The sequence below is a fragment of the Amblyomma americanum genome, chromosome 1, assembly GCF_052857255.1.
Source record: "Amblyomma americanum isolate KBUSLIRL-KWMA chromosome 1, ASM5285725v1, whole genome shotgun sequence".
In the NCBI taxonomy this organism is placed as follows: Eukaryota; Metazoa; Arthropoda; class Arachnida; order Ixodida; family Ixodidae; genus Amblyomma; species Amblyomma americanum.
The window spans coordinates 184,353,159-184,368,996 of NC_135497.1; positions in this window are offsets into that span (position 1 = coordinate 184,353,159).

The window sequence follows — 15,838 nt, forward strand, 5'->3', positions numbered from 1 at the left end:
CGAATGAAGATGTCTTGCAAATGTTTCGGTCTTTGGCATATTACGACCTTCTGCTTATAAGTAGAGTAAACACCTGATTAAAGTAGACGTTAAGGAAGCATTTATGCTGTTAAAAAGCTACTGTTAATAACTGCTGCGAACTGTTTCTCTTATCAGCACAGAAAACACTTGCAAGTCAGCAACAATCTTCCTTACTTGATAAGCAGCAAAAGCGACTAATGTTCTAATGCTTTTTTTTCACGAGCGCTGCCGGAACGCTAAGTATGCGTTCATTTACGCCTCTATACAGCACTTGACAGGCACCCTTAGCAGCCCGTGATTCTGTTCTTACGTTTATTTGTTGTCCTTCCGCATCTTCTCGGGCCTCGATTCAAGCCAGGCATTTGCGATACGACGGCGTACTTCGAAATCATTCTCCTTCAGGACCTCTAAGTGCCTCGAAACGGCGCGCGCAGCGACTGCTTACCGCCTATCCCAGAAATGTGGCGCAAATGCCGAAAGCAGCCGCACTCTCCAGGCGCGTCCAGCAGCAGCGCAAATCGGCTCGGGCTGAAAAGAACCAGAGAAGAGAAAGTTACTTTTCTGTCGCTTCTGGGTATACTTTGAGCATTCGCGAGATCGTAACCAAATGACACGGAAACAGCTTCCATTTTCTCTCTCTCTCTCTCTATTTAGCTTCAGGTACCTAATAAACTTCTTTGCTTTGAAACATTTGCGTCCTCTTTCGTCTGTGATTCCGGGGAGCGCTTCTGCTTTCGTTCTGTCCTTCTAGGACGCAGTCGACGTGTCACTTCGTTTCCAGATGCTTGGACGCTTTGGCGCAGTGTTTGCGGGGGCATTATCGGAGGGGGGGGGGGGGGGGTGCTTTTGTTTCTGCTTTTTAGGAGGCGCACACCGGAAAGGGATGGCGAAGATGAGGCTCCTGGAGAGTGCAATTCCGTACCGGCTCATTGCGCGCGCTGCTGCCGCCGCTCGAGAGGCGGCAGTGTGAGCGCAGCTCGGGGTCCGCGAGCAGTGGCAGCGGGAAGAGGGCGCGCGTTCGGATGGAGAGCATAGGGGAGCCTACCAATGTGCGGTGTGCCGGACCACAGCGGGCGCTGTATGAGCACACGGTAGCAGCAGCAGCAGCAGCGGAAGCAGTGGCAGCACAAGCAGGAAAGGCGGGCGAGCGCGCGAGCAGTGCTGGTGCAGCCGGCATCCCACTGAATAATTCACGTTCCAAGTCGTCGCGAAAGGGCTGTTTGGGCGCTGCGCGGGTCGCCCCTGATGCTTCCGACTCTGCTTCCGGTTTGATACTCGACGATGCGGCCGCGGACGCCCGTTTGTTATGAGCCTTTTCCTCCCGTGTCGGCCCTGCCGCGGAATAATCTGGCCCTCCTCGGCACCCCGGCCGGGGCCACCTCGGGGCCTCGCGAGAAGCCGCTCTTCCCGAGTGAGCGCCACTTTCTGCGCATCTGACGAGAGCCAGCGGCGCTCGGCCGCTGGCGCGGGGAATTTATAAAAGCTTACGCCGGCGGTCGGCGTACGCTGGAGGATGAGACGAGTCCCGCGAAATCCCTGCTGTCGCCGGAAGCACCCTCGTGTAACAGCGCTTAAAACTCGCCTTCTTCGCCGACTGACGCCGCGGGAGTGCCACGTAGGGTGGACCTAAAAATACGCGCCACCCGCGCCAGTGGAGGGGAGCAGCCGGCAATTTTGTTTCCCCGGAAAAATGCAGTCACTGCTTTGCCGCTGCTTTCTGTGCGCCGCAGCACGCGCACTTCCGGCCCCGTGGTCGGAGGGGGACTAATTAGGAGGCTGCTGTTCAGCCTTTTACGCCCCGAATATATTGCGAGGATAAAGAGTACGAGTGATTAAGCTTTCAACTTTTTTCGTTTGTGTCGCGAGGAGGGAAGATAGCCACAGTGTCATAGGCCCAGCCGCCGGTCATTCACCCTCCGAAACACGCAGACTGTTCTTTGAAAAGTTCTCTCACCATGGTATGTTCCGCCTGCTTGGTCGTGACCGAAGTAGGCAGAAGGAAAATGCATCAACTTATAGCGAAAGGGGAGTAAACAGTTGTTACAATCTTTTCTTGCCCAGCTAGTGCTTCTTAAATGGGCACCGAAACACTTTTCAAAAACGACGATGCGGTATACATTCGATGTTGAAGGACACTGCTTGAGCATGCTTCGAGTACATCGCCGGAAGAAAGTAGTTTTCGAATGTGTTCTCTCAGTGTGGAGCTAGTGGGAATGGAAATTTACCCTTTTCCCTGTTAACATCTTCGCTTCTCGCGATTTCATGCGCGGTCCATGACAAGTCCTCTGCACCAGCCCTACCAGGTGAAAAATCATCGCTAACGTAATCTTGTCGTCGTTTGTTCATTTTTTTTAATCTTGTTAGGAAGCTACCTCCAGTCATGGTGCACGGCATTGGAAGAGATCAGGAACGGCACACGATGCGCTGCCGTGCTTCCTATCCTGGTTATATACTGTTCCGGTGCAATCGCTGCATCGCGTTTACGTGACGCCTGAAAGTACACCTGATGAGTTGCCGTTCTGCAACCGACACATGTAGACGCGTTACACGAACGGGGCCAGAGTTTTAAAAAGCGAAGGAAAGAGCAAGCCAACTTCGGAGCGTGTCTCTTCTTTCTCTGCAGCGCGTGCAGGTGTCATATTTAGACGAGAGGTTCATTACAACGCGATCTAACGTTTGGATAAGTTTTTGACAAACTGGGAAAATACTGCAGAACCCCCTTTAACAGCATGTCAGCATGGATGTTGCATTACGTAGGGCGCTTCACGTACGAAGCGTTAGCAAGTTGCGTCCCGATTCTGCATTGTCTCTGTGCGGTGCGGAGACAGTTTATGCAAGGGTTCAGCTCTGGTGCAAAGTTTAACCAAAGACAATGATATGCCATTTTAGTGCGAAATAAGAAGAATGACGGCAATGCGGTCTGCTGCCGTTCTATTTTCGATACATGTGCGGCTCATAATGTGCCATCTAGTTCTAGGCTACCTCGATCAAAGCTCTCGCTTAAAATTCACAATCTTGCGCACAGGCCTGATGCCCTGTTCTGGGTGTGAGCGAGTTGCATAAATGCATATGCTCATTTACTAGGCCATCCTTCTCATACATTGTCTCCTCGCATATTCACTTCCTCAGACGGACTACAGACAGATGATCCCTCTATAGGTATAACCGGCTCTGGTTCAAGGGACACAAAAGGCTGATCTCGGCATTGTCCATCTGTTTCAGAAACAATGAGTTCAGTTGCTTTGCGCAAATTCCAATCCATTTGCGCATGTTTTTTTTTTTGACATTTTAAGGCGAAAGCCTTATATGTCTACACGCCTCCTAATATTTCAAGAGCCTAACAGTAATAGTTAAAAAGTTTACTAATCAGCATAAGTTAACTAGACTAGTTAGCGCGTTAGCTGTATGCTGAAGTACTACACCGCTGAGAATGCTATGCTCTAAAAAGCGTTTTTCTAACTCAAAAAGCCTATTTAAAAAAATTGCTAGAACTCTTATTTGAAGCCCCCTGTATATAACAGCCTCTTCATTAATGATCAAAATGTTCATGCTCCACGAACATCGAACTACGGCAAGAAGCAGTAACTGAAATTTCCTTCTGCGTTCCTTTTAGGCAGCACTTCTGTTTTTTACAGCGCGCAGTTTCAGCCCTCTGATAAGGAAAGAGGCTTCGATCCCCTTGGCAAGATCCATCTCTCGTCATGATAAGCGAGGGCATGCCTTTTTTCTGTCTGGTCTGCACCTCGGTTGTAGCTCCCGGCATCCCTGGCTGTTGCCAAAGTTGTGCGGAAATGAAATTATACGAGCACACAAGGAAACGTTGAATATCAAAAAAAAAAGCGCTTGAAGCGCACCTTAAAGCGTCTAAAAATTCTGACGAATTTCTGACCTTGTCACATCGTGGCATGCAAGTCAATACTGTTTGTGGACAGAAGTAGTGACGAGATTTCTAACATCATAAGTCACGTTATCAGGTTGCCTTACATCATACACTGAGGTGACATGTCACGCTGACATCAATCTAAGTGCTTCGAATTAGAGGTCGGATGCAAAAAGAAAGCATAAAGATAATGTAAGATGAAATTAAAAGAGATTAGTGTCAACCATTACAACTTGAGTGCCATAGCCAGGGACCCCGGAACAAGGGCGGGGGGGGGGGGGAATCGGGGGGGGGGGGGAGCAAAAAGGGCTTTCGCCCCCCCCCCCCCCCAGCATGTTTCTAGCGGAAGCAGCGCCCCCCCACCCTCAGTCCTCCAACTGCTTGCACTTGGATCAGATTTCTAATTGAAACACTCCAGTCCTAGGACTCTTTTAATGCAATGTACAGTGAGGCTGAGCTACTTATTGGCTTCGTAGCCAGTTGTAAAGCATTTCGTATATGAGTAACCTAAACCAGTCATGTCCCAACAGAAGCAGACACTCTGACCCGTGTACACGATCATGATTAGCAGAATTTAAACAAACTATGCACAAATTTTTTTAATGCAATTGATCACTCCTTCTGCGTAAAGCTTTCCACCTATAAAGCTCCCCATTTCAATTCACTTTATATTGCCGTGAATCTTTGCACGTACCGTTTGTTCGTTCGCACTCAGAACCGCCGGAACGCTGCTTTGCCATTTTGTTTTGTAATGCGAGATGCGATCAGACTTATATGCACTAATCGCGGCCAGGTGCAAATGATTCCAGATTTTTCTAGATTCTTGTAGCTGCTTTTGGTTCTTTATATCGAAGGTTCCTAGCCAGCTTTAAATTGAGCGTGACCAAGAACTGCAGACATTCAGTCCGATGACCGCCGAGCACGCTTGTGGCTATCGCCGCCGCCGGGTCATTCAGTTCTTAGTGGGCGCGCGAGTCAGCCCTTTAAAGCCTCTTCGTTGTCTTCCTGACTGCTGGAGTGTCGTCACCACAATGTGACAGTTTGCATCAAGCCTTGAACATTGAACAAAATTCAAAAATATAAAATTTATTATGTAAATGAGCATTAAACAAATAGATAACAAAATAAGCTCCAAGTATTGCCCCCCCCCCCCTCCCACTCAAAAAAAGTTCCGGAGTCTCTGGCCATAGCCTTAAGTAATGCACAGAGAGAGAGAGGAAACTTTAATTCAAAACTGAGTAATTTGAAGGAGCCGAATAATTAATACACAGAAAATCAATCATACCGCGTCAATCAAAAATAATTTCGCAAAATAAAGAAGAAAATTTAAGCATCATCCCCATCTGGGCATCCATACACAACGCAACTGGTGGATAGAAATTTATGCTAGGACTAGGGGTGTGCGAATATTCAAAAATTTCGATCACGAATAAAAAATGATTCCCTTCATACTCGTATTCGACTCGAAAACTCCGCCTACGGTGTTTCGAATACTCAGAAAACCCCAAATATTCAGGAATGCATTCAGAGGCATATGAGTTTTTTTCGTTTGCGGGCAAACCTTGCCGAACTTCATCGATAGCAACACATCATGGCGGCTCCGTCCATCATACTGTTAATCATGCGGTAGCGATTGATCCGTTTTTTGTGCGCGAGCACTAAGGTCCCCACTCATCGATTTCGCCGATCTTTGTCTGAAGCCTGCTTGGCCTGAAATAAAATAAAATAAAGTAAAACACTTTATAGGCATGAGAGGCTTTCCTATTCGCGGCGCGTAGAGATCAGCTTCGCCGGCTACTGCATTAGACCACGACGCCATCGCCGCTATTTTTTTTCTTTACAGCCAAAACGGGAAACGAAGAAATAACGACACACCGGAGACATTTAGACACTACGACGCGTTACACGGCCTTTGGAGGATAAATTAAAATTTTGTTACCATTCTTGAAATCCACCCTGCTTGAGGTTGCTCTATCTTCAACACCGCAATGACATTGTTGCTGTATCCTTCAAAATAAGACTTTAAAGGCCTAGTATCCTCATCAGCGTGTCTAGCTGCCATTCTATAGCGCCAGATGCTGTGAAGGCCCATCAGTATTATTATATCTAGTGGCATGCCTTCATAACCTTCCACTGGCAGAAACCCGATTCCATAGGCGCCTGTTTGAAAGTCCTCTTTCACTGTCCGTTGAGCAATATCGCAGAAAAAAAAAGAACTCTCATCAGGCTAAAGAAAAAAACATGCCCAATAGCTACAGGCTTCTGAAAAATAAAACAGTGTTTTTTTTACAGTACAAAAAAGTCCTTTTCTTCGATATAGGTCTGTACTTATAATTAATTCATGTGTAATTTAAAGAAAAAAACATTTGATCTCACTGGGAACGCACATGTTTTTCACGCGTTTTAGAACATTCTGGCCTGCACATCACTGAAATCTGTACAACATGATTGGCAGAACATCACAAAGATCTTTATATAATTTTTTCTGAGCGACACTGATAAGATACTCAAGAGAGAAACAGGCTTTCAGGAAACAGCAGTCTGAATATAGTTCTCTGAAGTAACCAAAACAGCCACCAGATATTTGCGTTGCTGAGACAATCCAATTGGGTAAATATCTGTCCATTCTAGATTTACATAGAGTTCGCAAGCAGGGGTCCAGAACATCTCGGAAGAAAAGAAATCTGCTGACCAACTCTAGTAAGGACAGGTAAGCCAAACTCAAACACAGCGGAATCGCCGGAAAAGGCTCGTTCTGTGCACTTTGTTTATACCCCCAAATGAATACAGGAGATGTGCGATGTAGCTTCTGCACGTTAACCGGCGAGCAATGAATGACCTGAAATACATACCACAGGTTGCTCACAGGAACGAGTTGAACACTGTGGCACGTGCAATTAAAGGTAGAAAGAGACCGCTGAAGCTTTTTTTTGTTTTTTCGCGCAACTTTTTGACCTCTTCAATCCAGTAAGGCTAAGAGGCGAGCCTATGTGGCGTGCAGCCGAAAACGATGAACACTGGCGCTGCTCATAACTTTCAAACAAAACAATTCTATGCATGAACAAAAGAAAAGAGGAGAGAGGGGGCAACCTTGTCGAAAGGAGCGCTCTACCTTAATGCTTTCCCCCACCACCTTGTTGCCAATCAGCCGCGTAGTACACCCCCTTCAAGCCATGGCCACATCTTATTTAGGACAGAACCGATATTTACAAAATCTAAGCCACACAGCAAGGCATCAGGCGGCACTCTGTCAAAGGCTTTTTCCTGATCGAGTTAAACTATTGCAATGTTGTCCCCTCATATGTCACAGCACTCAAGTACGCAAGTGCTGTATGGATGCTCGTAAAAATAGTGCGGCATTTAATACCACGGGTCTGATGAGCACCGACCAAAGTTTCAACTGCAGTTTGTAGCCTACGCTGCACTATGCTGCACTACGCCATCGCCGCAGCCGAAGATCCCGTTTGTTTAACTGCCATGTCGTCATCAACTTCCATCCATCCGTGCGGTGGTGTTTGCGGTGGCGTAAATGTACCGGCGGGTTCCGCCTTATAAGGCAGTGGTCTGTGGGCAATTGCTCCGGCTGAGTTAATGATTTAAATAATTTGCGTCTCTACCACGGTTCCATAAGGACCGTGTCCTCTAAAAACTTCAAGAGCGCAATGGATTCGGAACATACGGCTATCGCATTACCCTGTTAAGGTGAGTTAAGCAGTCCCGTAATTTTTTAATGCGCTAGCACTAAATTCTCCAGTCACCTATTTCACCGATCTTTGACAGACGCCTGCTTGACCTTGAAAACAGAGTTACGAATCGAAACCGAAACCAAAGTGAGAACTTAAGAGAAAACAGAAGTGCTAGCGCACCCAATTCCCATTTGCCCTAACCACGCTAAATCGTCCATAATTTTTTTTGCGTGACGACAACGAATGTGCGTGCAGTTCTGTAATAGTTTGCCGACTTCAGTAATAGAGAAGAGGGACGATTGCATCGAAACTTTTGTGAAGCGGATGCGTATGACCCAAAACACAAAATAAAGCACAGAGAAAGCTTTCTGGGATGCCGGAATCAACAGCGCTGCGCATGAGATTCACGGCGCCCCACAGAGCCTTTGAGGGAAAAAAAATGTGGCTTGAAAGCTAATGACAAAACGGCCGCTATGGGGTGCATTTAATCTGTCGAATACCGAAGTTTTACGAACTCACGAGTGTTACAAAAGCTAATGCTATCAATTGTCATCGAACTTCACACTCATGCATGTGCTTGGGCCACCCACATATGGAGATCAAGGAAGGCGTTTGGGTTCGTTGGTAATTCGTACTGAAGACATAACGTAGCGCGACACAGAAAGGATGATTGAAGGAAGTCTACAGAGCTCGTACCCGTCTCCTCCCTTCGTACGCTGTCCTTTCTGTGTTGCGCTACGTTATGCCTTCAGGATGCGAAAGAAGATGAAAGCTGAGTAAGTAGGGCCTCTAAAAAGGTGCACCACGACTCTTGTCTTCAGTAGCAATATGTGAGAATCGCATTGTGACAAAAGTGTTGCTAGCTTCACCTGTCCAGTTCCCTTTCCAGAGTCACGAAATTGTTTCGCATGTAACTTTGCTTCTCCACTCCCTCAACCTGCGGTATTTCTGATCCGAACCGTCTATTTTGCTTAAATCTTTACTGGCCCATAATTCAGCAAATTTCAATGCTCCAGCATGTTAAAGTAAAAAAATAGACTTCTCAATAAATGCATCTACGCTTAATTACTCGATTCGATTTTCGAAGTAAACTATTCGCGTTCGATTCATATTTAAAAAAAAAATATGATATTAGCTCACCACTAGTTGCAGCGTATTTTGTTCATCTTGATTTACAATATTTTACTTCATAAATTATTTTAACTGTCAATAATTTTTGAATATACATCTCTCTCTTAACTTGCAAACATGTTTCTGTAGTCCAGTTGTAATTTGGAACATATTTCTGATTATTTCTTGTATCCGGACCTACAGGAAATTGAGGGTAAAGAGGTTTCAAAGAGAAAAAATTCAAAGCTGAGAATATGCCTGATGGGCAGTATTAGATTTTCGTTGTTTATATTTGTCACAGCATCTCTGGGTGTTAGAGATTTCTCATTTTTGAATAGTTTTTGCATTGGGATGCGAAACTTCTTGTCTAGAAAATAAGGTGTGCATCGAGGGATAATTTCCCGGATGGTCTAGCACACGCAACACTTCGGAGGCAACCATGATGGACAGCCCAACGATAAGCGGAGGCACGATAAACACGTTGCCACCGAATCCTGTGACGGCTTGCTAACGCAGGAAAAAACGACAGGATAAACGCGTTAGAGATGGGTAATAGAAACGACGTGGTTTCCACTGGGGAGAAGGGAGGCCCTCCTCGGTACGCAAATTACCGGTTAGGCGCTGCGCTGCTTCTTACATGTTGCTCGGGCCGTTTCTGCCGAGCATCTTGAGTGCAAGAGTACCTTCACGAGTCGGCTTATTTACTTTCGACCGGTTTGTTTCTTACCATGCCAGCACGAGCGTAATAATGTCCATTGAGGAGTTTGCGCTCAACCGAATATAGTGGGCATATTTTTGCCTCTCCTCCCACTAAGTAATACGCGTCTAACTGCGAGCTGCTTAGATGTAAAATCAAACCATTTAGCGCAGTTTTATACATGCATGTAATGCGAAGGCAAGATAACCGCTGGTCCTTAAGGGAGTGGATTCCAAGAGAAGGCAAGCGTAGCAGGGGGCGGCAGAAGGTCAGTTGGGCGGATGAGATTAGGAAGTTCGCAGGAATAGGGTGGGCGCAGCTGGCAAAGGAAAGGGTTTATTGTAGAGATATGGGAGACGCCTTTGCCCTGCAGTGGGTGTAGTCAGGCTGATGATGATGATGATGATGATGATGATGATGACATTCGCGAAAATTTACCCAGTACAGTGCGCAGTAATTCCTGAGATCTGTGCACTGTGCGGGCCACATTTTTTGCTGTTGTTTTTAAAACGTCATATCGTTAACACTACCGTGGAGTCCACTACTCACATCTAGGTTCGTGTACTACTGGCCGTGAGCAATGCGTTGTACTTAATAGTTGTGCTTAATTTCGGACAGTATTTTTAGGCGTGGCTCATGATAGCCTTTTAGACAAGTTTCTGTTTAGGTCACACTTAAATAGCATTTCATGCATTTATGAGCGCACAAAAATTGTGCGGTGTTTCGATGATATGAGTCTTCGTAACTTTCGATAATGTTGCTTAACTCTTCTGTAGATAATATTTTTTGTTCTAGCACCTAGAATGATCCAACAAAAATGGCTTAAAAATAATTACAACTGTAAAAACCTGCTAATTTCACCAAAAAAAGCAACTACTTCTTATGACGCAAGATTGCGTACATGACATAATTGCAGAGTTAAGTAGAATAAAGTTCGCGAAGTACTGTCACCTAAATGACGCTGCCACCCTATATACCTGGTAACGTAGGCATACAAGCTCAGCATTACAATTTTGTCAAACGTGAAATCGATAAAATTTAGCTCTAAAGAAAAATGACGAATTTATAGATCATACTGTTATATTTGACTGCTTAGTTCAAGAAAAAGAATATCGAGCATGGTGGCCCCTACCACCACCCCGTTTCAATGTGTACGCTGCTGATATCATCATCATCATTCTAGTAAATTCTAGAAATTTGCTAGAACATTTACTATTCCCTTTGCAAAAATTCAAAATTTTGAAGATTGTCCGTTCTTCTGGATAATAATGCGTGACCGAAGGCGGTTATGGGCACCGTAGATGCGTAAACTCTTAAACGCGCAGCAGTAGCACACTCGAAAACATCCTGCTACGCCTTCTCAGAGCTGAACCGTTGTATATTTCAATTCTCAATTTTCACGAAGTGTGCCACTTTGTCCCCGTCTTCGCACTGCCTCCAACAAACGCTATTGTCCTGGCGCGCGGCTACTGCCCCCCGCTCCGGGTTTTCTTTTTAAGGCATTACGTTGCGTCGGTTCGCACCATATTATGTGCACGCTCTTTACGCGGGGCAATTCGGTGCCACGTCTGCAATACTGCGTGCACCCGCAACAACGGAGGGAGGAGGGGGGGGGGGGGGGGGGGACTTGTTTGCTCTGTGCGGCGCTTCTCGCGTCGTCGTTCCCCGCTAGTGCTCGAGTCGCATCTCGCTCCTTGTTTCTATTATCTTTTGCTGCTCCCCCCACCCCGCAAGGCCAGTTTCGTCAAGTGGAATGCGACGGTTGCGCCGTCTACAGCGCTGCCGAGTTTTGGCGTGCCATCGAGTATGCCTGCATATCGAACGCTCCTCAACGACGTAACGCGCGCAGCGACCGGGCATGAGCGGAAAATAAATCTGTCTCTGTCTCCTTTGCCTTTGGCGTCTCTGCCGCAGACTGAATATGAGTGCTCGTCGACGCCGCAACAACGAGAACAACATAAATACACGAAGCGCGCAGGCAAGCAGAGAAAGGTAGGAAGAAAGAGAGCATTTCACCTGCATGCGCAGTCACCGAGCAACAAACTTTAGCCGCGTTTTTTTTCTTCTCCCACTTCTCAACTCGCGATGCAAATCGTTCTCGCATTTGCGTGCTGGCGTCTATTTTCTCCGTGAATGCGAAGCCGGGTGCGCAAAAAAAAACGATGCCCGAGTGGAGTGGAACTCGACGCAAAGCGCGTTTCGCGCCAAGACGCTTGGCGTCCGCGTCGTTTCGTCGTTTCGTCGCCCGGGGTTCTCCAGAGCAACGCATCGGTCGCGCCGGCACCGCCTCGTCTGCCTGGCCTACTAGAATTCTTGCTTTCAATTTTGGACTCTCGATACCCCCTCGTCACGGACAGCGTTCGAGTATCGCTTTCAATCGCAACTTGTTTGAACGAGCCTCGTGGAAAATTAAACAACAATAAGGAACAGGGAATGCCAACGGATCTCTCAATCGGCGCTTCTACGTCACGACAGACAGCAGGTGCAGCAATAAAAATATCTTATGCTTCACCAATCAATTTCGGGAAGGACTATAAGGGGTAGCGGACGCATGGCACTAGAGCGTAGGTCGTTTATTACGCCAACCATAGAATCGGCTTTAAGTGACCACTCGAGCATGCCACTTATCGCGATGTTTTGTATCAGTGCTATACAGCGGCACCTTATAGTACGGAGCCCTGAACCATTTTTGCTTCGTTCAGAATGTCCACCTAGAAGGGCTTTAATGACACTTTTTTTTGCTTTCAGTAATTGCCTGAAAACGTCAAGATTTTGGACATTTCGCAAGGTTGATGCAAAAGATCTTGGTGGGCAGCGTCATCAACCCGGCTACGTTAATTGTGCGCCAGCACAGAAAACACATGTCGGACGTATACGGAAACACAAACACAGCGCTTGAGTGTGTTTCTGTCGACGTCCCATTTTTTGTTGCGCTTACAGCGCTTGTGTGCATTACCGCCTACGAGCCGTCTTTGTGCTTCCGACGCACCATTAATCCCTACCAGTTCCCCCAAACTTCTGCTTCAGCCGATTACGTTCACTACAGAAAAAACACCTCTCCCAAGAATTGCCTATAAGGCCTGTCCTACTAAATATTCTAATCTCAACTTCCTACCGCCCCAACAACGCTTTACTTCCTTTCGAATTCACTCTGTTGCTGTCACGGATAGGCCGGCTTTCCGTTTTCTATATTAGCACACGTCTCTCACATGTCCATTTCGTCCTCCTGGTTTTAGCGGTGTGATTAATTCGTGCTTTTTATTTCATCCGCCCTGTTATCTCTCTGTCTCTTCACTGGTACCCCCCCCCCCCCCCCCCCAATTTCCTCTACATAGCTCGCTGCAATGTTCTCACTTTAAATCTCTATCTCGCGGTCCGGGTTTGCTGCCACTCCTTAGCCTAGGCTGGTGTACCACTTCCAATACCTTACTTCCAATACCACTTCCAATACCTTCCAATACCACTTCCAATACCACTTCCAATACCTTACTAACTACCTTAAACTGTTCTCTTCCAAGTCAGTTCAACATTATATTTGTCATCTTCAAATTTACATTCTAGCTTATCGTGGCACTTTGCGTGTTTAGGTCCCCAGTCATGCGTTGAATTTTGTTCCCTGAGTTACATCGCAAGGCAACGTCATCAGAAAACCGCAAGTTCTGAGGTGTTCATGGAACGCGACGCACGACTAAAAATGTAATGGCCGGAAAAAAAAAACACGCAAATTTTGGAAAAAGGAAAGTTTTTTTTTTTTGCAGTGGAGAAGAAGGCTAAAAATACTTAAAAAATTTCCGAAGGAAATTTCAATGTGTTATGGGTGCTTGCTTACAGTTTTCTCTCACTTTTTTGTTTTGAAAACAACTGCAGCGTACAGTGATATGAACAGCTGGAGAGCAGGTGTCATCGCCTGTGTCAGACAGCGTTATTCAAACGTTCGTGCTCCGAGGATGCAGTTTGAAGGCGCCGTCACAGGCATGCGCTGGGCTGAAAATAAGAACAAAAATTTAATATTTGATCTCAGGACTTAAGTACAACAAAATGGCTGAGCCCGCTGCCGCGCGACGCTCACGGCACAAAACAACAAAGGTTTCTGAACACGTAAGCGGCTTTCTCCGAATACAAATCTTCTTGGCGACATGCTAAGCCAAATTGACGCTGCCTTGGCCCGAGCGGCGCTCCAGCCTCAGCGAATTCGTCTCTTTCTGTGACTGGGAATGAGCATTGGAAATCAGCTTTTAAGACGCTTCGCCCATCGTATTCTCTATCTTCTCGAAACCTGAGAGCACCTTTGCTCGTTTTACACGCGAGTGAAGCATCACGTGGAAGAGACCTTCAGAAATACTTCGTGTCTGATACTTTGACAGACGGAAGGATTTGTGGCGTGGCCGTCATGAATTTCGGTATGTCTACGCCAAAACCAGTTGTTCTACTCATCAGTAAAAACAGGAAAGAATCGTCACAGGGCGGTGTATTATGTTGCTAGCGAGATTCGCAGTGATTGAATCGCCGGTAAGCGATAAAGTAGTGGCGCTAGTCACGGGCAGCGCCAGCAACATGTCAGCAGCCTGTAGTATTGTTGCAAGCAAATTTGAGCATATACATGCATTGAATTGGCGGCTAATGGCCTAAACTTGCTTTTGAATGATCTGATGAAGCTAAAGACATTAGATAATGGCCATCAGATGGCAAGAGGATTTATAAAGTACGTGAAGTGTACCCACGTAGTTGCTGGAACGTTCCACGAAAAACAACAAGCAGAAGACGGAAACAGGAGATCAGAGACTCTAAAGCTTTCGAACAGAACAAAGTGGGATGGTATGACTCTGCCACTTCAAAGTCTACTGAAAAATAAGGAAACCCTTCAACACACTGTGATATTAAGTGACCTCAAAGAAAGTAAGTTCGTGTAAGAATCTTTTTTGGACGAGGATGGCTTCTGGAAACCTATGCAAAGCTGCCTGCCGCTCATTGCACCAATTTTATTTATAACATGACTGGAGTCGGACAAAGCTTTACTGTCAAACGTTTCGGAACCTTTCCGTTCCATTAGAAGCGAACTAACAGCAAACCTGGTGACCTCCGCGCTGTCAGGCGAAGAACAGGTTCGAGCGAAAGAAATTGTCAGCAGGCTCGAAAGTTTTATCGACCCGTCTATATTGCAGCTAATTTTCTGGGTGCTAGGTACAGAGGAAAATATTTGGATTATGCGCAGATTGCAGAGAGCATTGAATGAATATCTCAGCAAACAGTGAACCTTTCATTGGACATCAATAATTTGGTTTCCAACATAGCAGAGTACAGGACGTCCAAAAGTATTTGGTCTAGGACAGGAATCTGGGACTTCGCAAAGGACGTGTCACGATTTACCTGGTGGCAAAACCATTGCACCAACCAGCCGCTGACGTCTCTGGCAAGCCGACTGCTGCAGATACCACCATCACCCGCCAGCTGCGAACGAAACCGGTCGCATTAAAAAAACGTCCATACAAAGCTTCGCAACAGGCTCAAAGGGGACCACGTTCGAAAGCTTGTGTGGGTGCAGTCAAACCTAGCTGTGGGCACAACTAAAATCAATCCTGCTGCGCACAGTGCCGCATCCAGGGATAGTGACTCCTGAGTACGACACGCAGTGTCTTATTGGTCGATTTTAATTTTTCTTGGTTCGACAAAGTAAGTTTTTGGGCGAGTTGGTTACGATATTCCATGGCCACAGAGAGAAGAACGGGACATAGAAGAAGGACACAGGCGTTGACTCACAACTGAAATCTTTATTAGCTGCCAGCCGGAATGAGTACCCAGAATAAGTACGGTAAGTGTTTCCGCTGCATGAATTGTGTGCATTACTTTCCATTTCTGGCCGCCAGTTGGGTACTTATTCCGGGTGGCAGGTAAAAAAGATTTCAGTTGTGAGTCAGCGCCTGTGTCCTTCTTCTATGTCCCGTTCATTGCGCTGTAGTCATGGAATTTTCTTGGTGCAATTGAACAGGTTGGTTCCACAAATATGAGATTTATATTTGCATATTTCTCTGAAGTATTGAGCTATAGTATTGATATTTCTGCTATTTATCAAATAAAAAAGTGTTTTTTTGCCGTTTTTTAATTTTTTTTAATTTTCAATTTTCTTGAATGAAACTATAAAAGCAAAAACTTCTTTTTTTTTAATCCGTTCAAAAATTCCGGAAGTTTTGCATCTCTACGCACGACAAAAGGAGACACATAGAACGAAAGACAGGCTTTTTCTTTCTCTCTGTTCTGTCTTGTCGTGTGTCGTGTTTCATGGTGACGCACCAGCTAGACCTATGTTCTACGCTACTGTACTGAGGTCATCATCATCGTCAGCCTAACTATGCCCACTGCAAGGCAAAGACCTCTGTCTCATGTGTCTCCAATTAACCCTCTCCTTTGCCAGCTGCGGCCACCGTATCCCCGCAAATTGCCTAACCT